This window comes from Giraffa tippelskirchi, chromosome 3, assembly GCF_054371585.1.
Source record: "Giraffa tippelskirchi isolate mGirTip1 chromosome 3, T2T-mGirTip1v1.2.pri, whole genome shotgun sequence".
NCBI classification, from domain to species: Eukaryota; Metazoa; Chordata; class Mammalia; order Artiodactyla; family Giraffidae; genus Giraffa; species Giraffa tippelskirchi.
In genome coordinates this window covers 74532022-74556997 of record NC_137277.1, presented here as the reverse complement: position 1 = coordinate 74556997, position 24976 = coordinate 74532022, and the positions used below count along the sequence as shown (strand labels likewise).

The 24976-nt window shown below is 38.5% G+C and overlaps 1 long non-coding RNA gene across 1 annotated transcript; it reads right to left on the bottom strand.

Annotated features, from left to right (window-relative positions):
• Positions 1-8970: 8970 nt before the first annotated feature.
• On the bottom strand, positions 8971-24966 carry LOC145542386 (uncharacterized). Its single transcript, XR_014079821.1, has 2 exons — positions 24871-24966; positions 8971-9682 (listed from the first exon to the last, which is right to left on the bottom strand). It is a non-coding gene; the product is annotated as an uncharacterized LOC145542386 (long non-coding RNA).
• Between the last annotated feature and the right edge of the window lie 10 nt (positions 24967-24976).

The window sequence follows — 24976 nt, the reverse complement described above, 5'->3', positions numbered from 1 at the left end:
GGACTCTCAAGAGTCTTCTCCAGCACCACAACTCAAAAACATCAGCTTTTTGGCACTCAGCCTTCTTTATGGTCCAGTTCTTACATCTGTACATGACTACTGGAAAACCCATAGCTTTGACTATATGGACCTTTGTCAGCAAAGTGATATCTTTGCTTTTTAATATGCTGTCTAGGCTGTTCACAGCTTTTCTTCCAAGGAGCAAGCATCTTTTAATGGCTGCAGTCACCATCTACAGTGATTTTTGAGGCCAATAAAATAAAACCTGTCACTACTTCCACTTTTTCCCCATCTATTTGCCCTGAAATGATGGAACTGGATATCATGATCTTGTTATTTGACAGCTGAGTTTTTAGCCAGCTTTTTCACTCTCCTCTTTCAACTTCATCAAGAGGCTCTTTAATTCCTCTTCACTTTCTTCCATTAGAGTGGTATCATCTGCATATCCGAAGCTGTTGATATTTCTCCTTGAAATCTTGGTTCTAGCTTGTGATTCATCCAAACCAGCTTTTCGTATGATGTACATTGGAAGGACTGATGCTGAAGCTAAAACACCAATAGTTTGGCCACCTGATGCGAAGAACTGACTAGTTTGAAAAGACCCCAATGCTGAGAAAGATTGAAGGTGGGAGGAGAAGGGGACAACAGAGGATGAGATGGTTGGATGGCATCACCGACTCAATTGACATGAATTTGAATAAACTCCAGGAGTTGGTGATGGACAGGGAGGCCTGGCATGCTGAAGTCCATGGGGTCACAAAGAGTAGGAATGAAAGACTGAACTCAACTGAACTCTGCATAGAAATTGAATTAGCAGAGTTACAGTATAGCACACTGACATATTCCATTTCCTGTTTTAAACCAGTCAGTTGTTCCATGTAAGTTTCTAACTGTTACTTCTTGACCTGCATACAGGTTTCTCAGGAGACAGGAAAGGTGGTCTGGTATTTCCATTTCCTTAAGGATTTTCCACAGATTTCCAACAGATCACTGTTGTGATACACAGTCAGAGGCTTTAGTATAGTCAATGAAGCAGAAGTAGATATTTTTCTGGAATTCCCTCTCTTTCTACATGATTCAGTGAATGTTGGCAATGGGATCACTGGTTCCTCTGCCTTTTCTAAACCCAGCTTGAATATTTGAATGGTCTTGGTTCACGTAGTGCTGGGGCCTAGCTTGAAGAAGTTGAGCATAAACTTACTAGCATGAGAAATGAGCACAATGAGTATGGTAGTTTGAACATTCTTTGGCACTGCCTTTCTTTGTAATTGGACTGAAAACTGATATTTTCCAGTCCTGTGGCTATTGATGAGTTTTCCAAATTTACTGGCTTACTGAGTGAAGCACTTGAACAGCATCATCTTTTAGGATTTGAGATAGCTCAACTGGAATTCCATCACCACCAGCAGTTTTGTTTGTAGTGATGTTTCCTAAGGCCCACTTGACTTCACATGCAAGAATGTCTGGCTCTAAGTGAGTGATCACACCATAGGGTCATTAAGAACTTTTTTGTATAGTTCTTTTGTGTATTCTGGAGGAGGAAATGGCAACCCACTCCAGTGTTCTTGTCTGCAGAATTCCATGGACAGAGGAGATTAGTGGGCTATAGCACATGGGATCAAAGAAAGTTGGACATGACTGAGCGACTAACACATCTGTGTATTCTTGCCACCTCTTCTTAATATCTTCTGATTCTGTTAGGTCCTTAACATTTCTGTTTTTTTATCATGCCCATCCTTGCATGAAATGTTCCCTTGATATCTCCAGTTTTCTTGAAGAGGACTTTAGTCTTTCCTATTCTATTGTTTTCCTTTACTACTTCGCATTGTTCATTTAAGAAGTCTTTCTTATCTCTCCTTGGTATTCTCTGGAACTCTCCATTCAGTTGGGTATATCTTTCCCTTTCTCCTTTGCCTTTTACTCCTCTTCTTTCCACAGCTATTTGTAAAGGCTCCTCAGACAACCTCTTTCTTCTTGGATTTCTTTTTCTTTGAGATCATTTTGGTTACTGCCTCCTATACAATGTTATGAACCTCCATCCATAGTTCTTCGGGTACTCTGTCTACCATATCTAATCCTTTGAATCTATTAGACACCTCCACTGCATTATCATAAGGGATTTTATTTAGGTCATACATGAATGGCCTCATGGTTTTCTCAATTTTCTTCAGTTTAAGTCTGAATTTGACAATAATGAGCTGATGATCTGAGCCACAATCAGCGGACTATATAGAGCTTTTCCATTTTTGACTGCAAAGAATATAATCAGTCTGAATTATTAATTGACCATCTGGTGATGTCCATGTGTAGGGTCACCTCTTGTGTTGTTGGAAAAGAGTATTTGCTATAGCCAGTGTATTCTCTTGACAAAACCGTTAGTTTTTGACCTGCTTCATTTCGTACTCCAAGGCCAACCTTGCCTTTTACTCCAGGTATCTCTTGATTTCCTACTTTTGCTGTCCAATCCCCTACTATGAAAAGGACATATTTTTTTGAAGTTACCTCTAGAAAATCTTGTAGGTCTTCATAGAATTAGTTAATTTCAGCTTCTTCAGAAGTAGTGGTTGGGGCATAGACTTGGATTACTGTGATGTTGAATGGTTTGCCTTGGAAACAAACCAAGATCATTCTGTAGTTACTGAGATTGTACCCAAGCAATGCATTTGGAATTTTTTGTTAACTATCAGGGATACTCCATTTCCTCTAAGGGACTTTTCAGATTGTAGTAGATATAATGATCATTTAAAATAAATTTGCCCATTCCTGTCCATTTAGTTCACTAATTTCTAAGATGTCAGTATTCACCCCTGCCATCTCCGAATTCAGTCAGCCATTTCAGTCACTCAGTCATGTCTGACACTTTGCGACCCCATGGACTGCAGCATGTCAGGCTTCCCTGTCCATCACCAACTCCCGGAGCTTGCTCAAACTCATGTCCATTGAGTCGGTGATATCTTCCAAACAGCTCATCCTCCATCATCCACTTCTCTCCTGCCTTCAATCTTACACAGCATCAGGACGTTTCTGAAGAGTCAGTTCTTCGCATTAGGTGACCAAAGTATTGGAGCTTCAGCTTCAGCATCAGTCCTTCCAGTCAATATTCAGGACTGATTTCCTTTGGGACTGACTGATTGGATCACCTTAAAGTCCAAGGGACTCTCAAGAATCTTCTCCACACCACAGTTCAAAAGCATCAATTCTTTGGCGTTCAGCTTTCTTGATGGTCCAACTCTCAAATCTGTACATGGCTACTGGAAAATCCATAGCTTTGACTAGACAGACCTTTGTAGGCAAAGTAATGTCTCTGCTATTTAATATGCTGCCTAGGTTGTTCATAGCTTTCCTTCCAAGGAGCAAACATCTTTTAATTTCATGACTGCAGTCACCATCTGATGTGACTTTTGAGCCCCCCAAAATAAAGTCTCTCACTGTTTCCATTATTTTCCCATCTATTTGCCATGAAGTGATGGGACTAGACGCCATAATCTTAGTTTTCTGAATGTTGAGTTTTAAGCCAGCCCTTTCACTCTCTTCTTGCACTTTCATCAACAGACTCTTCAGTTCCTCTTCACTTTCTGTCATAAGGGTGATGTCATCTGTGTATCTCAGGGTATTAATATTTCTCCTGGCAATCTTCATTCCAGCTTTTGCTTCCTTCAGTCCAGCATTTCACAGTACATACTCTGCATATAAGTTAAATTAGCAGGGTGACAGTATAAAGCCTTGATGGACTCATTTCTCAATTTGGAACCACTCTGTTGTTCCATGCCAGGTTCTAACTGTTGCTTCTTGACCTTCATAAGATTTCTCAGGAGGCAGGTAAGGTGGTCGGGTATTCCCATACCTTGAAAAATTGTCCACAGTTTGTTGTTATCCACACAGTCAAAGGCTTTGGTGCAATCAATAAAGCAAAGTAGAAGTTTTTCTGGAATTCTCTTGCTTTTTCTATGATCCAACGGATGTTGGCAATTTGATCTCTGGTTCCTCTGCATTTTCTGAATTCAATTTGAACATCCTAGGTTCACAGTTCACATACTGATGAAGCCTGGCTTGGAGAATTTTGAGCATTACTTTGCTAGAGTGTGAGATGAGTGTAATTGTGCAGTAGTTTGAACATTCTTTGCCATTTCCCTTCTTTGGGATTGAAAAGAAAACTGACCTTTTCCAAATTTGCTAGCTTATTGAGTACAGCACTTTCACAGCCTCATCTTTTAGGGTTTGAAATAGCTCAACTGAATTTCATCACCTCCATTAGCTTTGTTCATAGTAATGTTTCCTAAGGCCCACTTGACTTTGCATTCCAGGATGTCTGGCTCTAGGTGAGTGATCACACCATCGTGGTTATCTGTGTCATGAAGATTTTTTTTGTATAGTTCTTCTGTGTATTCTTATCACCTCTTCTTAATATCTTCTGCTTCTGTTAGGTCCATACCATTTCTGTCCTTTATTGTGCCCATCTTTGAATGTAATGTTGCCTTGGTATCACTAATTTTCTTGAAGAGATCTGTGGTCTTTCCCATTCGTCATTCCTGTATGGTCTAGTGGTTTTCTCTACTTTCTTCATTTTAAGTCTGAATTTGGCAATAAGGATTCATGATCTAAGCCATAGTCAGCTCCCAGTCTTTTTTTTTTTTTGCTGACTGTGTAGAGCTTCTCCATCTTTGACTGCAAAGAATATAATCAGTCTGATTTCTGTACTGACTAGCTGATGATGTCCATGTGTAGAGTCTTCTCTTGTGTTGTTGGAAGAGGGTGTTTACTATGACCAGTGTGTTCTCTTGGAAAAACTCTGTTAGCCTTTGTCCTGCTTCATTCTGTGCTCCAAGGCCAAATTTGCCTATTACTCCAGGTATCTCTGGACTTTTTACTTTTGCATTCCAGTCTACGATGACGAAAAGGACATCTTTTTTGGGTGTCAGTTCTAGAAGGTCTTGTAGGTCTTCATAAAACAGTTCAGCTTCTTCAGCGTTACTGATTGGGTGCATATACTTGGATTACTGTTATATTGAATGATTTGCCTTGGAAACGAACAGAGATCAGTCTCTTGTTTTTGAGACTGCATCCATGTACTGCGTTTAGGACTCTCTTGTTGACTATGATGGCTACTCCATTTCTTTTATGGGATTCTTGACCACAGTAGTAGATATAATGTTCATCTGAATTAAATTCGCCCATTCCAGTCCATTTAAGTTCAGTGATTCCTAAAATGTCGATGTTCACTCTTGCCATCTCCTGTTTGACCACTTCTAATTTACGTTGATTCATGGACGTAACATCCCCGGGTCTTATGCAATATTGCTCTTGACAACATCAGACTTTACTTCCATTGCCAGGGATATCCACAACCGGGTGCTGTTTTGCTCTGGATCTGTCTCTTCATTCTTTCTGGAGTTATTGCTCCACTCTTCTCCAGTAGCATATTGGGCACCTACTGACCTGGGGAATTCATAGTTCAGTGTCATATTTTTTTGCCTTTTCATACTGTTCATGGGGTTCTGAAGGCAAGGATACTGAGGTGGTTTGCCATTCCCTTCTCCAGTGGACCACGTTTTGTCAGAACTCTCCACCATGACCCGTCCATCTTGGGTGGCCCTACACAGCATGACTCATATTTTCATGGCTCATAATTTCACCTCCTCCTTGACCACTTCCAATTTTGCCTTGATTCAAAGACCTAACATTCTACATTCTTATTCTTATTGTTCTTTACAGTATTGCACTTTACTTTTACTGCCAGACACATTGACATCTGAACATCGTTTCTGCTTTGGCCCAGCTGCTTCATTCTTTCTGGAGGTATTAGTAATTTCCCTCCGCTCTTCCCCAATAGGGTGTTGGATACCTTCTGATCTGGGGGGATCATCTCCTGATGTCATATATTTTTGCCTTTTCATGCTGTTCATGGGTTCTCACGGCAAGACTACTGGAGAGGTATACCATTCCCTCCTCCAGTGTACAACATTTTGTCTGAACTCTTCACTATGACCCATATGTCTTGGGTGGCTCTTCGAGGCATGGCTCAAGCTTCATTTAGTTATGCAAGCCCCTTATGCAAAGACATTAACAGATACTTCATATCATCTGTAATTTGCGAACTGATTACTTAAAAATGAGATACCCCTGTACACCTATCAAAATGGCTGAAATCCAAATATAACAACAATAAATCCTTGCAAAGTTTTAGAGCAACAGGAAATCTCATTCATTGCTCCTGGGAATGCAAAATCCTACAAACACTTAAAAAGACAGTTTGGCAGTTTCTTACGAAAACTAATTATAGTCTTAGCATATGATCCAACAATCATGTTCTTAGGCATTTATCCAAAATAATTCAAAACGAATGTCCACACAAAAAAACTTGCACACAAAAGTTTATAGCAGCTTTATTCAAAATTACCAAAACTTGAAAGCAACCAAGATGTCCTTCAGTAGTTGAATGAGTAAACAATCTGTGATATATCAGTACAGTGGAATATTATTCAGTAATAAAAAAAGAAATGAGCCACCCAAGCCATTAAAAAAAAGAGAGAGAGAGACATGGAGGACCCCCTAAATGCATATTGCTAAGTGAAAGATGCTTGTCTGAAAAGCTACATTCTATATGATTTCAACTATGTGATATTTTGCAAAAGTAAAAAAAAAATTATAATGGCAGTAAAAAAAAAAAATTGTGGTCTCCAGTGATTGAAGATAAGAAGGAAGGGATAAATAAATAAATAAATAAATATGTGAAGCACAGGAAATGTTTGTGGAGTGAAAATATTCTGATGATACTATAATCATGGATATATAACATCATGCATTTGACAAAACACACAGAACTGTACAACAAAGAGTGAATCTTAAAATAAATGAAGAGTTATTTGATCATAATGTATCAATACTGTCTCATCAGTTGCATTAAACATACTACACTAATGAAAATTATTCTTATGGGGAAATTCTGGGTAGGGACAAGGGGTGGGGAAGGTTTGATGAAAACTCTCTACTTTTTGCTCACTTTTTCTATAAACTTAAAACTACACTAGAAAATAAAGTATATCAATGAAAATAAAATAAACATGAGTTTAGTTTCAAATTCTTACATAATGTATTTGCCATACTACAGTCCTATCATTATCATGTAGGTTGCTACACCCAACTTAGCTATTAAACTGTTTTAGATTTGCATGTAAAATTTAATATATAACAGAAAAATACCTTAAATTAAAAGCAAAATGTATGAAACAGTTTATTAATCATTTGGAAATTTATTAGCTTCTTTTTTTCCCTCACAGCTGGCCAGAGAAAATGAATGCTACAAAGAATGGCTTAATAAAGTTTGTAGCTATACTTCTGAAAGGTTGTTGCTGAACCATGAAAGATGCCGGGATTCTTAGCCTCCAGAGGAGAAGAATTCAATCCGGGCCAGAGACGAGGGTTGATCATTCAGAGCTTTTGTGTAATAATGTTTTATTAAAGTATAAAACAGATAGAGAAAGCTTCTGACAGAAGGGGGCAGAAAGAGTACCCCCCTGCTAGTCTTTGGCCGGATGTTATAAAGCTACTAGCAGTCTGCTAATTAGAGAAAGGGAATGTCTCAAAACTCAGAGAATGGCACCAGGAGAGACATCCCAGGCCATAAAATGATTGAAAAGAATCTTGAAGAACGGTAGATTTCCATATGAATATATAGTTTCATTAACATTGATTAGGAGAACAACGTATGAGTATAACATGCTGGTTTGTCAGGTCGGTTCTGAGCATTTAGGCGGAACCAACTTGAAGACAGAGTCTAGGGTAAATACATAGTACATTAACATAGCTTAAGACAAACATTTCCATAAGAAAAATTCATTAGTTAGCTCAAGGTTTGAGGAAAGTTAAGTTCAGGTACAACCAGGTGTCATTATGGCAACACAGAATTTTAAGAGAAACCTCTTTTTAAATTTGCATAGAGAAGGGGAAAAAATATAACATTAGTTTGTTTCTTCCTGCCGCTTAAGAGAGAGAGAAAAAATATGACACTTGCAGCCTATTTCCCCTTTTGGAGACCCCTGGCCTTCCTGCCTGTTACCCTCACTTCTTTCCAGTAATAACACAGTGAAAATACTCAGTAAAATAAAATGAGAATCTAAAATACCACAGTTTCTTTCAAGATTTTCAATCTATTTTCTCCATTATTGATAGTTATTATTTATCTTTTTGAAACTTGTTTATTTGACTGTATAAGCCCATTCTCCAAAAATTCTGAACTTGGCCTTAATGCTTATTTTTATATCTACCTGCTGCTGCTGCTGCTAAGTCGCTTCACTCGTGTCCGACTCTGCGCGACCCCATAGATGGCAGCCCACCAGGCTCCGCCGTCCCTGGGATTCTCCAGCCAAGAATACTGAAGTGAGTTGCTATTTCCTACTCCAGGGATCGAACCATGTTTCCTGCCTCTCCTGAATTGACAGGCGGATTCTTTACCATTGTGCCTCCTGGGAAGCCCCACTCTGAAGCTATGAGTCAACGAGTGAAACAAAATATTTCAAAGAATAGTGGCCCTTAGTTAATGTAAAACACTGATTATTAAAATTAAGACAAAGGTTTCATATAGCTTAGTATACTTCAGATATTCTTATTTTAAATGAATTATGATTAAGGTTGGGCAATAGTAATGAGAAATCTTCCCAATAGGACTTGCAGTCAAAGATAGCTGGATCCAATAAATACTTCTGCCACAAAACATATTCCAAAAAAGTTAAAATCTTAAAATCAAATCAGTTGATATTAGGGTATATGTTTTCAAGGCTTAAATACACTACTTTTATGAAAGAAGGAAGATGAATGGGTAAATTGTTTTTTATTAGTCAATCATGAAGCACATGCACTAGCATAAGTCACAGAAGAATTTTAAAAAGTCAATTCCTCACAGTTACATATTTCTAAATTAAACTGCTTCATCAGTTTTAGGAATTTGATGTTGCAATACCAATTTCAATTCTCTTTTCTTTTTTTTAATAGTACAACTCAAATTTTAGTTAGGTATATAGTCAAGCACTACATTCTCAAACCTGCTGTTGCAGCTTCGTGTGACTATAAGAAAATTATAGCCTATTAAATATGAGAATAGAAGTGTCATATGTTAAAAGCCATTCTCTTAAAGGGAAGGGCAATGCTCTCCATTTGCCCTTCTCACCTTTGAATTTGCTGAAACAGGTATACAATGATGGAGGCAAGAGCAGATACCCTGTATCACGAGATGGAATCTGCATGTTTAGCATGGCAGAACACCAAAGGCAGAAGATCCTGGGTCACTGACATTGTTTGTCTTGGAAAACTCATACAATAACTATCATGAATGAGAGGAATAAAGTTTTTTGCTTAAATTTTTGTTGTTTTGGGGTCTTTTTAGACATTTTATGTTTATTCTCATTAATATACCAGGGAAACCTAATTGATTTCATGTTCTAATGTTCATAAGTAGAAAGGCACATATGTTGATATAAAATTAAAATGAAGAGATTTACCATAGGGAGAAGTACTTGTCTTTTTCAAACACCCGTCCAAATTCCTCCACTCTTGTAACTCAGTCAGTCAGCAATAATTAGTGAGCACCTTCTAAGCTCAAGGTAGTCTTCAATGTCCTGGAGATGCAATGGTGAGCAAACTAGGAAAAACTGATGCTCTTCGGGTGACTTCATATTGTTGGGGGACTCTAAACAGATAAATAAATTAATTGCATGAGGTTAATTTAAACAGGCAAAAAGGTTTCTTAATTTCTTTGAAAATCCTAAAAAAAAAAAAAAATTTACATCTACACTTATAACCATTGAAACATTATCTTTTGCGAAATGAAGGCTGCCTTCATGCAATCTTCCTCTTTCCCCCAACCATTCAACTTAACAGTGACAGGTGATAATCAGCACTAATTTCTTCTGCATATCCAGTCTTTTTGTCTTTTCCCTATGCTTATCAATAGTCACCTGTTTGTCTGTAAAAGTATATATGCTAAATTATTTATACCAAAATGAAACAACACTGTAGTTATTAGTTTTGATATACTTGGATGAAAAACCTAGGAAACATAGGAAATAGAGACATAAGTATTTTTTAAGAACTGATCTCTCAATATACAACATCTAATATACCATTTTATGCATTTTTATTAATTTCTGCTATTTATACTCCTTTATGAATATATTATTTTTAAATGTTAAGTATAACAGATATTCTGTAGTGAGGACTTTGTGCCTATTGTTTTACCTCTTTGTGGTATTATTTCTGTGTAATAGTCTGCAAGAAGTAGAATGGCTGAGTCATGTAATATGCACATTTTACAATTTTATGAACAAAACCAAATTGAACTTCAAACAATTGTATCAATTTATATTACAACTATCCTTAAAAGGCTAGTTGTTGTTTTTAGTCATTAAGTCATGTCTGACTCTTTTGTGACCCTGTGGACTGTAGCCTTCTATCCATAGGATTTCCCAGGCAGAAATGTTGGAGTGGGTTGCCATTTCCTTCTCCAGGGGGTCTTCCCAACCCAGGGATCAAACCTATGTCTCCTGTATTGGCAGGTGGATTCTTTATCACTGAGCCACCAGGGAAGCCCTAAAAGACTAGTATATGCTATCAATTTTTATTTTGGCTAATCTGATAGGAAAAGTGATTCAATAATATCTTATGTTCATTCATATTTCTTTTATGAATTATTTCTTTTATGTTTTGTTTATTTCTACAAAACTTTTTACTTTATAAATTTTGCTTTTATGTTATTTGGTGCATAGATGTTTGTGACTACAATATTTTCTTAATCAACTGTACTCGTCAATGTTTTTGGCCTTAAATACTATTACATAGAGTAGTAGTGTTTCTTTCTGTTCCAATTTTATTTTTATCTTCACCCATCTGTTTACTTTCAAATTCTCTATCACTGTATATTTAAAAATGTTGCATATTAGTTTATAATCTGAAAATCTTTAACTTGCTTAAGATAATTTAAATTATTAATATCCATGTTTATGTAAAAACATGTTTTTCAGATAGCTAATGTCTTCTATTTATATTTTTATAGCTTTTCATTTTCTTATCTTTACTTTTTCTAAATTGAAAGAACTTAATATATTTTTCTAGAACTTAATACTCAGTAAAAATAGATATTTTTACCTTCATGTAAAGGAAAACTAACCACTTAAAATATGAACACCTGCAAAAATGTTTAAATAAAAATAAACAAGATCATGTATATATTTGTAAAATAAGCAGACATGAATATAGGTAAGGGTATATGTAGGTTGTTAACATTCTTTAATGTCAGGTATGAGGGATAATAAGGGATTAGAAGAGAAGGAAAAAGCTAGGAAAGTAGAAGGAAAAAGATAAGACTGAGATGCATTCACATACAGACACTTATCTGGGTAAGAAAACAGAAAAAAGAAAGGAAAAAAAAGAGGGAGAAAGATACAAATATCACCATAGTTAGTATGTGAAGAATTATAGGAGATAGATGAAAGCTGGGGGAATATTGGGAAGATACTAACATGAAACCAGTGGTAGATAGTGATGAGGATGAGGGAATGAATTTGGGAAATGCTTTAGAACTACAGTTGATATAACTTACTGATAGATTGGATATGGAGTGATGAAAAGACTAACACAGAAAATGTGTACAACTGGCAATCACCTCTCTGATCTCATCTTACTTGAGCTATTAACAGCACACCTCATAGTTGATCAATTTCTCCTTAAATTCTACTCTTTTTTTTTTCCTGGAAGGGAGAGCTTCCAATGCACTACGTTCACTTTGTTTTGAGCCCCACTGGCAGCTCATTCCCTGTCTCCTGTTAAAATTGCTTTTCACAGAGTCCTGGAGTTCTCTGTCTATCTACACGTGTTCTCATGTGATTTCATACAGTCTCATGTCTGTAAATTGCACCAATATGCCAGTCGTCTTATATGAATATTTGACCCTGACTACTTAATCTGTACCTGGACACCTCTATTCTCTCCACTAGTACATCTGAAATTCATCTCCAACTTGTTAAAAATCTAAAATTTAGCATTTCCCCTAACCTAATAATAGTAGGCTTCCCTGGTGGCTCAGATGATAAAGAATCTGCCTGTGATGCAGGAGGCCTGGGTTCGATCCCTGGGTTGAGAACATTCCCTGGAGAAGGGAATGGCAATCCACTCCAGTATTCTTGCATAGAGGATTCCATGGACAGAGGAGCCTGACAGGCTACGGTCTATGGAGTAGTAAAGAGTCAGACATGACTGAGCGACTAACACTAACCTAATAATATTTCTCCCTAGACTTCCCCATCTCAATAAGATGCACCAGTAACCTTCATTTGCTCAGATAAAATTTTCAATTTTTCTGTGTTAGTCTTTTCATCACTCCATATCCAATCTATCAGTAAGTTATATCAACTGTAGTTCTAAAGCATTTCCCAAATTCATTCCCTCATCCTCATCACTATCTACCACTGGTTTCATGTTAGTATCTTCCCAATATTCCCCCAGCTTTCATCTATCTCCTATAATTCTTCACATACTAACTATGGTGATATTTGCATCTTTCTCCCTCTTTTTTTTCCTTTCTTTTTTCTGTTTTCTTACCCAGATAAGTGTCTGTATGTGAATGCATCTCAGTCTTATCTTTTTCCTTCTACTTTCCTAGCTTTTTCCTTCTCTTCTAATCCCTTATTATCCCTCATACCTGACATTAAAAAATGTTAACAACCTACATATACCCTTACCTATATTCATGTCTGCTTATTTTACAAATATATACATGATCTTGTTTTTTTTTTTAATACAAAACCAGATCCTATTTAATACTGTTCTACCGTTTGTGCACCACATTTCTTATGCAATAAAACAACTAGATACTAATACCAAATCAATGGGTACAGATACAGTTTATTTCAATAAATGCAAAATCTACCCTTACTGATATTTCCTCTGTTTCCATTTTTTGTAACTATGAACAATTAAGCAATGCTGTGCAAAGTATTCTTGAGTATCCTTTTATTCAATGTAGAGAGTCCTAGAAATGCAATGTCTAGGTCAAAAGTTATGTTGCCAAATTGCTTTCCAAAAAGACTGTAAAGCATGGGAATGTAATAGTTGATCATCTTTTCCCTGACTTACAATAAGATATCTTAGTGTTATTCCTTTTGGTAAATTAGTTATATAGCATCCAATTATATTAATTTCTTTGGCAACATATTTGATATGTGGCTTTGACTCTTAAATTAGCATTTTCTGGCATCTATCCCAATGTTACTTATTAGAATTGAAAAGTAAGTGGATAAAAAGGTAAAATCAATTATCAGTATTGGATAAATATAGGTGGCCAATAGGTGATCTACCATTATTTTCAGACATAATATAAATTGCTTAATATATTTCCTAGGGTTAAATCTGGCTTCCCTGGTGGCTCAGACAGTGAAGAATCCGTCTGTAATGTGGGAGACCTGGGTTTGATCCCTTAGTTGGGAAGATCCCCTGGAGGAGGGCATGGCAAGCCACTTCAGTATTCTTGCCAGGTGAATCCCATGGACAGAGGAACCTGGTTCATAGGATTGAAAAGAGTCAGACATGACTGAGTGACTAAGCACAGCACAGCACAGGATTAAAACTAAACAAAATTACAAGATTTATCTATTTACATTTGCATCAATTTCCACATTTCCACAATTTCTGGATGTCCACAACATATTTAAGACATACATCCTGAGGTAAGAAATTAAAATGGTGCTCTGTTCTGCCAGGCCTGACCAATATCAGCTCTAGAGAAGTTGCTAAAGGATCAGAAACATTAAATCTTGACAATACATAGGATCATATTTGGCTTTTCCCCTTTCTTTTAGAGGTAAAATAACTGAAGTTAAGAAAACTAAATCATTACTTGACCATATTCCATAGTTGTTTTAGTTGGACATATCTTAAAGTGATTTCTGTTTAGGTATTAACTGTGAAAGTGTCTACCCAAATTTATGTTCAATATATCATTGATTATTATGTGGCTTTTTGTTTTCAACATCTCTGTAATTCAGATATCTTATAATCAGTGGCTTCTTACATTTAATTGGTATTGTGCCTTATTTACAGTGGTGATAAAAAGAATGCATCTTACAACTGATGGGGTATAAGATTTGTTAAAAATCTATATATTTTTTAATAGGTCTCACATTTAAATCCAGCAGATTTGAGATACAGAAACAGGAAAAGGGAGCTAGGACTACTTGTAAGTAATAATTAACTGATAATTACTTTAAAAAGTCACTATCTCCTTTCAAATCATACCATAATCGTGTCAGCTTCAGACAGTCAGTAATGGTTATTCAATACTTATCCCATGATTAGCATATAAAATTTTCTCATACTTAAATAGCATATAGATATTTCTTAAAGATTATCTAGCATAGATTAAGTTCACTAGTGACATAATTTTACTGAAATATGTTAATATCAAACTAATTATAAAACCCCATATGCTTATAGTTCTTATGTAAATACAAAACGGAAATAGAAATCAAATAAAAATACAACTGAAAAAATATCCAAATTATCCATCTCAATTTAATACAACAGATGATGTTACTTTGCTTAAATCAAATCCTAGCTCAAAACATGGATATGTTTATGAGAATTTGTGTCAGTACTGATCTAAGTATGTCTGATGAGTAGAGTGAATATGAATACTGTATATGATACAGTTCTCTCACCACTTTTCTCCATTTTATGCCATATCTTTGTTCATATAGCATGCCATGGCATCATCTGATCTCATCTTAGAATAAACAAAACACTTATATGTTAAGTTCCTAGATATTCCCTCATTAGTCCAAAACAATAAAAGCAGTAATACCTGACCCCAATGTGATCACAAACATGAATGCAAACAAAAGAGATATATAATGACAGAATTTAATTACAGATACTGTTAGATTATTATAGTAATAAAAAGGAAAGTTCTAAATTCCAATTATATGTTCTGTAACCACAAAGATTACATCACAGACACTTTTGAATAGCACTGGAAAATACTTCTTTTTTTTTTTTTTTAAAGATGACATAAGAACAGGAACTAGGTTCACAGAAGCTCAAGTAAGGTAAGGTAAGGCTGAGTTGTTGGAACCCAGAGGCTGATCTAATTTATGGATCTTTTATGTTAGCAATGGGAAGTTATCCAGATGGAGTAAAAGCATTCTGTGATTGTAATGACAGAAAGTAGGAAATCCAAGTATGCGAAGGTAGCAGCATATGGTCTCAAACAGCAGGAGGCAAACAGAGGGAAGTTTTACTTCCTCTGGAAAAACTGGACAGAGAGAATCACAGCAGGGATTCAGGATGCAAGCACCCAGCCACTGGTCTGGGAAAGAAGGCAGACCTTTGGTTTTACATTTCACGGCAGTAACATTGTTTTGAAATTTTCTGTGAGACAGGAACAGATCAGGATCAATGCCCAGTTGCTGAGCATTTGGACTAAACAAAAAGCAATGAGGAACAGGGTGAGGTAAATTATTATAGGCACAGAGCAAAAGGATCTTGATTTGAATCACAGTGAAGGAAAGGGGAAACACACCTGTAGAAGGGGCAAGTTAAAGTGTTGTTTAGTCTCCCAGTTATTACTCCTTGTGACTCCATGGACTTTAGCCCACCAGGCTCCTCTGTCCATGGGATTTCCTGTGCAATAATACTGGAGTGGGTTGACATTTCCTTCTCTAGGGGATGGATCTTCCTAACCTAGGGATCAAACCTTTGTCTCCTGCCTTGGCAGGTGAATTCTTTATCACTGAGCCATTAAGCGTAGTCTGGCAAAAGATGAACTGCAGATTTTTTTTTTTTAAGAATAATGTCAACTACTTAAATGTTTAATTTATTAATTGTAATTTTTTTTTAGCTGGTTCAGTTCAGTTCAGTTGCTCAGTCGAGTCCGACTCTTTGCGACCCCATGAACTGCAGCACGCCAGGCCTTCCTGTACATCACCAACTCCCGGAGTCCACCCAAACCCATGTCCATCGAGTCGATGATGCCATCCAACCATTTTATCCTCTATCGTCCCCTTCTCCTCCTGCCCTCAATCTTTCCCAGCATCAGGATCTTTTCAAATGAGTCAGCTCTTCCCATAAACTGGCCAAAGTACTGGAGTTTCAGCTTCAACATCAGTCCTTCCAATGAACACCCAGGACTGATCTCCTTTAGGATGGACTGGCTGGATCTCCTTGCATTCCAAGGGACTCTCAAGAGTCTTCTCCAACACCACAGTTCAAAAGCATCAATTCTTCAGCGCTCAGCTTTCTTTATACTCCAACTCTCACATCCATACATGACCACTGGAAAAACCATAGCCTTGACTAGGCAGACCTTTGTTGGCAAAGTAATGTCTCTGCTTTTTAATATGCTATCTAGGTTGGTCATAACTTTCCTTCCAAGCAGTAAGTGTCTTTTAATTTCATGGCTGCAGTCACCATCTGCAGTAATTTTGGAGCCCAGAAAAATAAAGTCTGACACTGTTTCCACTGTTTCCCCATCTATTTCCCATGAAGTGATGGGACCGGATGCCATGATCTTAGTTTTCTGAATGTTGAGCTTTAAACCAACTTTTTCACTATCCTCTTTCACTTTCATCAAGAGGCTCTTTAGTTCTTCTTCAGTTTCTACCATAAGGGTGGTGTCATCTGCATATTTGAAGTTATTGATATTTCTCCCGGCAATCTTGATTCCAGCTTGTGCTTCCTCCAGCCCAGCATTTCTCATGATGTACTGTGCATCTAAGTTAAATAACCAGGGTGACAATATACAGCCTTGACGTACTCCTCTTCCTATTTGGAACCAGTCTGTTGTTCCATGTCCAGTTCTAACTGTTGCTTCCTGAACTCCATACAGGTTTCTCAAGAGGCAGGTCAGGTGGTCTGGTATTCCCATCTCTTTCAGAATTTTCCAGTTTATTGTGATCCACACAGTCAAAGGCTTTGGCATAGTCAATAAAGCAGAAGTAGGTGTTTTTCTGGAACTCTCTTGCTTTTTTGATGATTCAGTGGATGTTGACAATTTGATCTCTGGTTCCTCAGTCTTATCTAAAACCAGCTTGAACATCTGAAAGTTCACGGTTCACGTATTGCTGAAGCCTGGCTTGGAGAAGTTTGAGCATTACTTTACTAGCATGTGAGATGAGTGCAATTGTGCGGTAGTTTGAGTATTCTTTGGCATTGCCTTTATTTGGGATTGGAATGAAAAGTGACCTTTTCCAGTCCAGTGGCCACTGCTGAGTTTTCCAGATTTGCTGGCATATTGAGTGCAGCACTTTCACAGTGTCATCTTTCAGGATTTGAAATAGCTCAACTGGAATTCCATCACCTCCACCAGCTTTGTTCATAGTGATGCTTCCTAAGGCCCACTTGACTTCACATTCTAGGATGTCTGGCTCTAGGTGAGTGATCACACCATCATGATTATCTGGGTCGTGAAGATTTTTTTGTACAGTTCTTCTGTGTATTCTTGCCACCTCTTCTTAATATCTTCTGCTTCTGTTAAGTCCATACCATTTCTGTCCTTTATTGAGCCCATCTTTGCATGAAATGTTCCCTTGGTATCTCTAATTTTCTTGAAGAGATCCTTTCCATTCTGTTGTTTTCCTCTATTTCTTTGCACTGATCGCTGAGGAAGGCTTTCTTATCTCTCCTTGCTATTCTTTGGAACTCTGCATTCAGATGGGAATATCTTTCCTTTTCTCCTTTGCTTTTCACTTCCCATCTTTTCACAGCTATTTGTAAGGCTTCCTCAGACAGCCATTTTGCCTTTTTGCATTTCTTTTTCTTGGAGATGGTCTTGATTCCTGTCTTCTGTACAATGTCATGAACCTCTGTCCATAGTTCATGAGGCACTCTGTCTATCAGATCTAGTCCCTTAAATCTATTTCTCACTTCCACTGTGTAGTCGTAAGAGATTTGATTTAGGTCATACCTGAATGGTCTAGTTAGTTAGTAATTAAATCCAAGTGATCTATAATTAACTCATAAAATATATTTATTAATTTTACGATTAAAAATATTGATTCTGCACAGGTACAGTAGCAGTTAGATGTCTGACCTAATATAAATTTTCTAAGTCTTTGAAAGGGAAATCTTTAGTTTTTGAATTGACTGGTATTGTTTCTCAGAAATAACCAATGTCAGAAATTGTTTGAAATAATGGGAACAGACCATGTATATCAAGGAGATTGCAGCACAGTAGCACATTTAAAGATACTTATGTACTTGCTTCCTTTGGACCACGGTAAAAGGAAAAATGGAAACAGCAAAATGGAAGTTCACAATAATTTATCATTGTTTGTTCTGTTGTGTTAGTTGCTCAGTCATGTCTGACTCTTTGAGATCACATGGTCTGTCCATGGAATTCTCCAGACAAGAATACTGGAGTGGGTTGCCATGCCCTACTCCAGAGGATCTTCCTGTCCCAGGGATCTAACCTGGGTTTCCTGCATTGTAGGCAGATTCTTTAACATCTGACCTACCAGGGAAGCCCTTATGATCATTTACTGATTTTAATTTATAGCCACATAAAGGTATGCTTTCTCTCCAAAATGATGGGGAAGTCCTGATTTCCTTCTTGACTTCTCTATTCATTTTTAGCAAAATTCAAGGAAAAAAAAATACACATTTTTATAGAAGAATTCCATTATGCTTAGGAATTGTTTATTGTTATTAGACGCCAGAATACACATGGTGGTGGCTTACTTTTCTCCTGAATTTTAAGATTGATGTAGTGGTGAGTTCAATAGCAACAAAGCTCATTGGTAATGGCATAATGAATATCACATAGTGGGATTAGTAGTTTCATTTGAATGGCCATTATGGATATGGCTATTCAATTGAAATGAGTGTAAATAAAAGGAATCAAATCTGCACTCTCTTTTGAAATATGTCTGTGCAAGCTCAAGGGGTAGGTACAGAATCTTGCTGATTATACTTAGCATCAAGTAATGCCAGGGGCCGGGAGCCGGGGGCGGCGGCTGACAAGGGCTAGGCTGGGCCGGGGGCTGGGGGCCGGCAGCGGCGGCGAGAGGAATTACCCAAGGCCCAAGGTAAGAGAAACCCAAGAAAGACGGTAAGTGTTGCGAGAGGGCATCAGAGGGCAGACACTGAAATTAGAATTACAGAAAACTAGCTAATCTGATCACACGGACCACAGCCTTGTCTATCTCAATGAAACTAAGCCATGCCGTGTGGGGCCACCCAAGATGGATGGGTCATGGTGGAGAGGTCTGACAGAATGTGGTCCACTGGAGAAGGGCATGGCAAACCACTTCAGTATTCTTGCCTTGAGAACCCCATGAACAGTATGAAAAGGCAAAAAAGATAGGACACTGAAAGATGAGCTCCCCAGGTCAGTAGGTGCCCAATATACTAATGGAGATTAGTGGAGAAATAACTCCAGAAAAAATGATGGGATGGAGCCAAAGCAAAAACGATACTCAACTGTGGATGTGACTGCTGATAGACGCAAAGTCCGATGCTGTAAAGAGCAATATTGCATAGGAACCTGGAATGTTAGGTCCATGAATCAAGGCAAATTGGAAGTGGTCAAACAGGAGATGGCGACAGTGAACGTCGACATTCTAGGAATCAGTGAACTAAGATGGACTGGAATGGGTGAATTTAACTCAGATGACCATTATAACTACTACTGTGGGTAAGAATCCTTTAGAAGAAATGGAGTAGCCATCATGGTCAACAAAAGAGTCCAAAATGCAGTACTTGGATGCAATCTCAAAAACATAGAATGACCTCTGTTTGTTTCCAAGGCAAAGCATTCAATATCACGGTAATCCAAGTCTATGCCCCGACCAGTAATGCCGAAGAAGCTGAAGTTGAACGATTCTATGAAGACCTACAAGACCTTCTAGAACTAACACCCAAAAAAGATGTCCTTTTCATTATAGGGGACTGGAATGCAAAAGTAGGAAGTCAAGAAACACCTGGCATAACAGGCAAGTTTGGCCTTGGAGTACAGAATGAAGCAGGGCAAAGGCTAATAGAGTTTTGCCACGAGAACGCACTGTAATAGCAAACACCCTATTCCAACAACACAAGAGAAGACTCTACATGTGGACATCACCAGATGGTCAACACCAAGATCAGATTGATTATATTCTTTGCAGCCAAAGATGGAGAAGCTCTATACAGTCAGCAAAAACAAAACCGGGAGCAGACTGTGGCTCGGATCATGAACTGCTTATTGCCAAATTCAGACTTAAATTGAAGAAAGTAGGGAAAACCACTAGACCATTCAGGCATGACCTAAACCAAATACCTTATGAGTATACAGTAGAAGTGAAAAATAGATTTAAGGGACTAGACCTGATAGACAGAGTGCCTGATGAACTATGGACAGAGGTTCGTGACATTGTACAGGAGACAGGGCTCAAGACAATCCCCATGGAAAAGAAATGCAAAAAAGCAAAATGGCTGTCTGAGGAGGCCTTACAGATAGCTGGGAAGAGAAGAGAAGCGAAAAGCAAAGGAGAAAAGGAAAGATATTTCCATCTGAATGCAGAGTTCCAAAGAATAGCAAGGAGAGATAAGAAAGCCTTCCTCAGTGATCAATGCAAAGAAATAGAGGAAAACAACAGATTGGGAAAGACTAGAGATCTCTTCAAGAAAATTAGAGATACCAAAGGAACATTTCATGCAAAGATAGGCTCAATAAAGGAGAGAAATGGTATGGACCTAACAGAAGCAGAAGATATTAAGAAGAGGTGGCAAGAATACACAGAAGAACTGTACAAAAAAGATCTTCACGACCCAGATAATCATGATGGTGTGATCACTCACCTAGAGCCAGACATCCTGGAATGTGAAGTCAAGTGGGCCTTAGAAAGCATCACTACGAACAAAGCTAGTGGAGGTGATGGAAATCCAGTTGAACTATTTCAAATCCTCCAAGGTGATGCTGTGAAAGTGCTGCACTCGATATGCCAGCAAATTTGGAAAACTCAGCAGTGGCCACAGGACCGGGAAAGGTCAGTTTTTGTTCCAATCCCAAAGAAAGGCAATGCCAAAGAATTCTCAAACTACCACACAATTGCACTCATCTCACATGCTAGTAAAGTAATGCTCAAACTTCTCCAAGCCAGGCTTCAGCAATACGTGAACCATGAACTTCCAGATGTTCAAGCTGGTTTTAGAAAAGGCAGAGGAACCAGAGATCAAATTGCCAATATCCGCTGGATCATCGAAAAAGCAAGAGAGTTCCAGAAAAACATCTGTTTCTGCTTTATTGACTATGCCAAAGCCTTTGACTGTGTGGATCACAATAAACTGTGGAAAATTCTGAAAGAGACTGGAATACCTGACCATCTGACCTGTCTCTTGAGAAACCTGTATGCAGGTCAGGAAGCAACAGTTAGAACTGGACATGGAACAACAGACTGGTTCCAAATAGGAAAAGGAGTATGTCAAGGCTGTATATTGTCACCCTGCTTCTTTAACTTATATGCAGAGTACATCATGAAAAACGCTGGGCTGGAAGAAACACAAGCTGGAATCAAGATTGCTGAGGGAAATATCAATAACCTCAGATATGCAGATGACACCACCCTTATGGCAGAAAGTGAAGAAGAACTAAAGAGCCTCTTGATGAAGGTGAAAGAGGAGAGTGAAAGTGTTGGCTTAAAGCTCAACGTTCAGAAAACTGAGATCATGGCATCTGGTCCCATCACCTCATGGGAAATAGATGGGGAAACAGTGGAAACAGTGTCAGACCTTATTTTTTGGGGCCTCCAAAATCACTGCTGATGGTGATTGCAGCCATGAAATTAAAAGACACTTACTCCTTGGAAGGAAGGTTATGGCCAACCTAGATAGTATATTTAAAAGCAGAGACATTACTTTGCCAACAAAAGTCCGTCTAGTCAAGGCTATGGTTTTTCCAGTGGTCATGTTTGGATGTGAGAGTTGGACCGTGAAGAAAGCTAAGCGCCACAGAATTGATGCTTTTGAACTGTGGTGTTGGAGAAGACTCTTGAGAGTCCCTTGGACTGCAAGGAGATCCAATCAATCCATCCTAAAAGAGATCAATCCTGGGTGTTCATTGGAAGGTCTGATGTTGAAGCTGCAACTCCAATACTATGGCCACCTCATGCAAAGTGTTGACTCATTGGAAAAGACCCTAATGCTGGGTAGGATTGGGGGCGGGAGGAAAAGGGGACGACAGAGGATGAGATGGTTGGATGGCATCATCGACTCGACGGACATGGGTTTGGGTAGACTCCGGGAGTTGGTAATGGACAGAGAGGCCTGGTTTGCTGCAATTCATGGGGTCACAAAGAGTCGGACACGACTGAGCGACTGAACTGAACTGAACTGAATGCTGAGATAAATTACCTGATGCGTAGAGAAAAAATAAGGATACATTTTATGTAAAAAAAACTACATTACTTTTAATTCTTAGCATCTTCCATGTATTTGCCACAAATCCATGTTATGTTTATCACAAATTATATACAGGTTTAGATTTTGTAGTCAAAAGCTACCCCATCACATCCTCGAGCTTGTAAGTTGCAAAGGTAGACTATTATGACAGTAAATTGAATCTTTTCTGAGATTGTTTTACTAAAGTTTATTTTTAGGATATACACATCATCATATACATGTATATATGTCATATGTATGGTAATATATTATATATTAACTTTGCCACTAGAAACACAATATGGCATTCCATATAGATGATATTCTGCTCCATGGGGGATTCATGTAATTGTGGTTCCTGAAATGGAAATTGAGCTTCTTGATGTAGACCCAGATCTGAACATTTTGTCAGAAGTATTTTGAGAGAAAAATATTGCAAAAAATCTAGCTTAGATTATATGACTTGTATAAGCTACCCACTCCAATATTCTTGGCTTCCCTTGTGGCTCAGCGGGGAAAGAATCTGCCCGCAATTCAGGAGACCTGGGTTTAATCCCTGGGTTGGGAAGTTCCCCTGGAGAAGGGAAAGGCTACCCACTCCGGTATTCTGGCCTGGAGAATTCCAAGGACTATGTAGTCCATGGGGTCCCAAAGAGTCAGATGCGACTGAGTGGCTTTCACTTTTCACACACAAGAAAACTACACTATTTGATTCATTCACTATGTGGTATCTTCCATTTCTTTGGGGAATTCTTTAGTTTGAGTCAGTGAAAATGAAGATTCTGTCCCCAGTCTAACAACTGTAAGTTTCCAAAACTTAAAAAGACATAATGAAAATAATATAGGTCATGAACTGTTCCCAACGTGATATGTACAGAGAATGCCTGCTTCCTCAAAATATAAAGTAAAAATAAAAATAATTGTAATCAAAGTAGCCAAAATGGATTTGATTTGCACACGGAAGTTGGTGGGGAGATCACTTAAATATTTTTTTTATAAGATTGCATTCATACTGAATTGTAACAAATTATTAGGGATCTGTTCCACAGAGTATAGAAGTAAATTCTTGCTTTCTCTTTCTCCCAGGACTTCCATACTCCCCCAAGTGGATATCTGAGAAATTTAGCCAAGTACTTTTAAATAACTGTGACACTTTATAATGAGCTTTGATCAACTCATACCAGCTTTTTTGTTTGAATTGAATCATGGCACATGGAGATTTTCCCTTGGATGAATCTAGCACTCCCCTCTTACCCCTGGAAGTTATAAATTACTCACATGACTATTGCCTCTCTTACAAATACTCTTTTTCTCTCTCTGCTATTCCTCTTTCGAAGAGTGAACTCAAACTGGCAGATTCATTCAAGGACCATATTGTGGTTTGCAGTCACTGCTATATAAAATCATATATAGGGGACACTCAAAATGGACTATTTTGAATCCCTGACCTTCAAATAAACAAGATCAACACAGTTTAGATCAAAGTGCAGTATGCTCTGACACAGGGGCCTCAGAATGGCTGGAATCTGCTTTAACCAATTAAGCCATTCAAGGCAAGAGGAAAATAAAGCCTTCAGTAAATTCATTGAAGGCACCATCTCCCAGCCTCCCACTATTATCGATCTTTTTAAGTGCGGACTAATGAGTCGTATATATACCTAATGGGATGCGCTCACCCTACCACCTACGAGGAGTTAAACTTACACAAAGAGAGAATTGATTAGGTGAGAGGCAGGGTAGAAGGGCACATTCAGACCGACGACTACCTTGGCCCCTTAAAAACCTGCGCGGTGGTTTCTCTTCAGGGAACGCAGCAGACCCCATCCCTATTTGCCTAACGAACCCATTAGTTCCTTTGAGAGAGATTTTCCTTTCAGGTCGCTTCTAGGGCAAAGGCTTTTGTTCGCTACCACTCTCTGTAGCGGGAAAAGAACTGTACAGAAATGCAAAGCAAGCTCGTAGCAGCAGCTTCTTTGCGGCAAAGCATCGCTTTCCGTTCTGCTTTGGCAATTTAGGCAGAACCCAGGTTCTCAGGGGACGTGGGTGAGGGGAACTTCGGGTCGAGGAGCACATAAGCCAAGAATCTTTTTCCTTCTATCCACTTCACTCGTATCCCCACAACATCCCTCCCCACTCCCCAAACTATCAACACAAATCCCTATGATCTCTACAAATGGGTGGTGGTGGTGGTGGGTGGAGGGACGTTTTCTTTCTCTTAAGACTCTCAAAAGGATTCAGCCTCCATCCTAAAAACCACATTAAAAACAAGTAAAATCAAATAAGGCAAACCCAAATGGGTAGCAACTATCTCAAGAGAGAAGCAGCTGCTGGCACCTGCCTGGAAACGCGGCAGTTGGAAGCGGTTGGCTTTTCATCCTGAATTATTAATTTATTTATCCCCCTTATCGTCTCCTCCCCCCTTCCCCGACTGGTAGGCAAGAAATCTCCGTGTCTCCACATTTTCCCCTCCGCCCCCACCTTGGAGGAGTCTCCCACTTCTTGGTCGCGGGCCGCTGTGCCGCCCGCCCGCGGTGACCGTCGCGTCCCCGGCCCTCTGCCGCCGCGGCGCTGCGCGGGGGGCGGC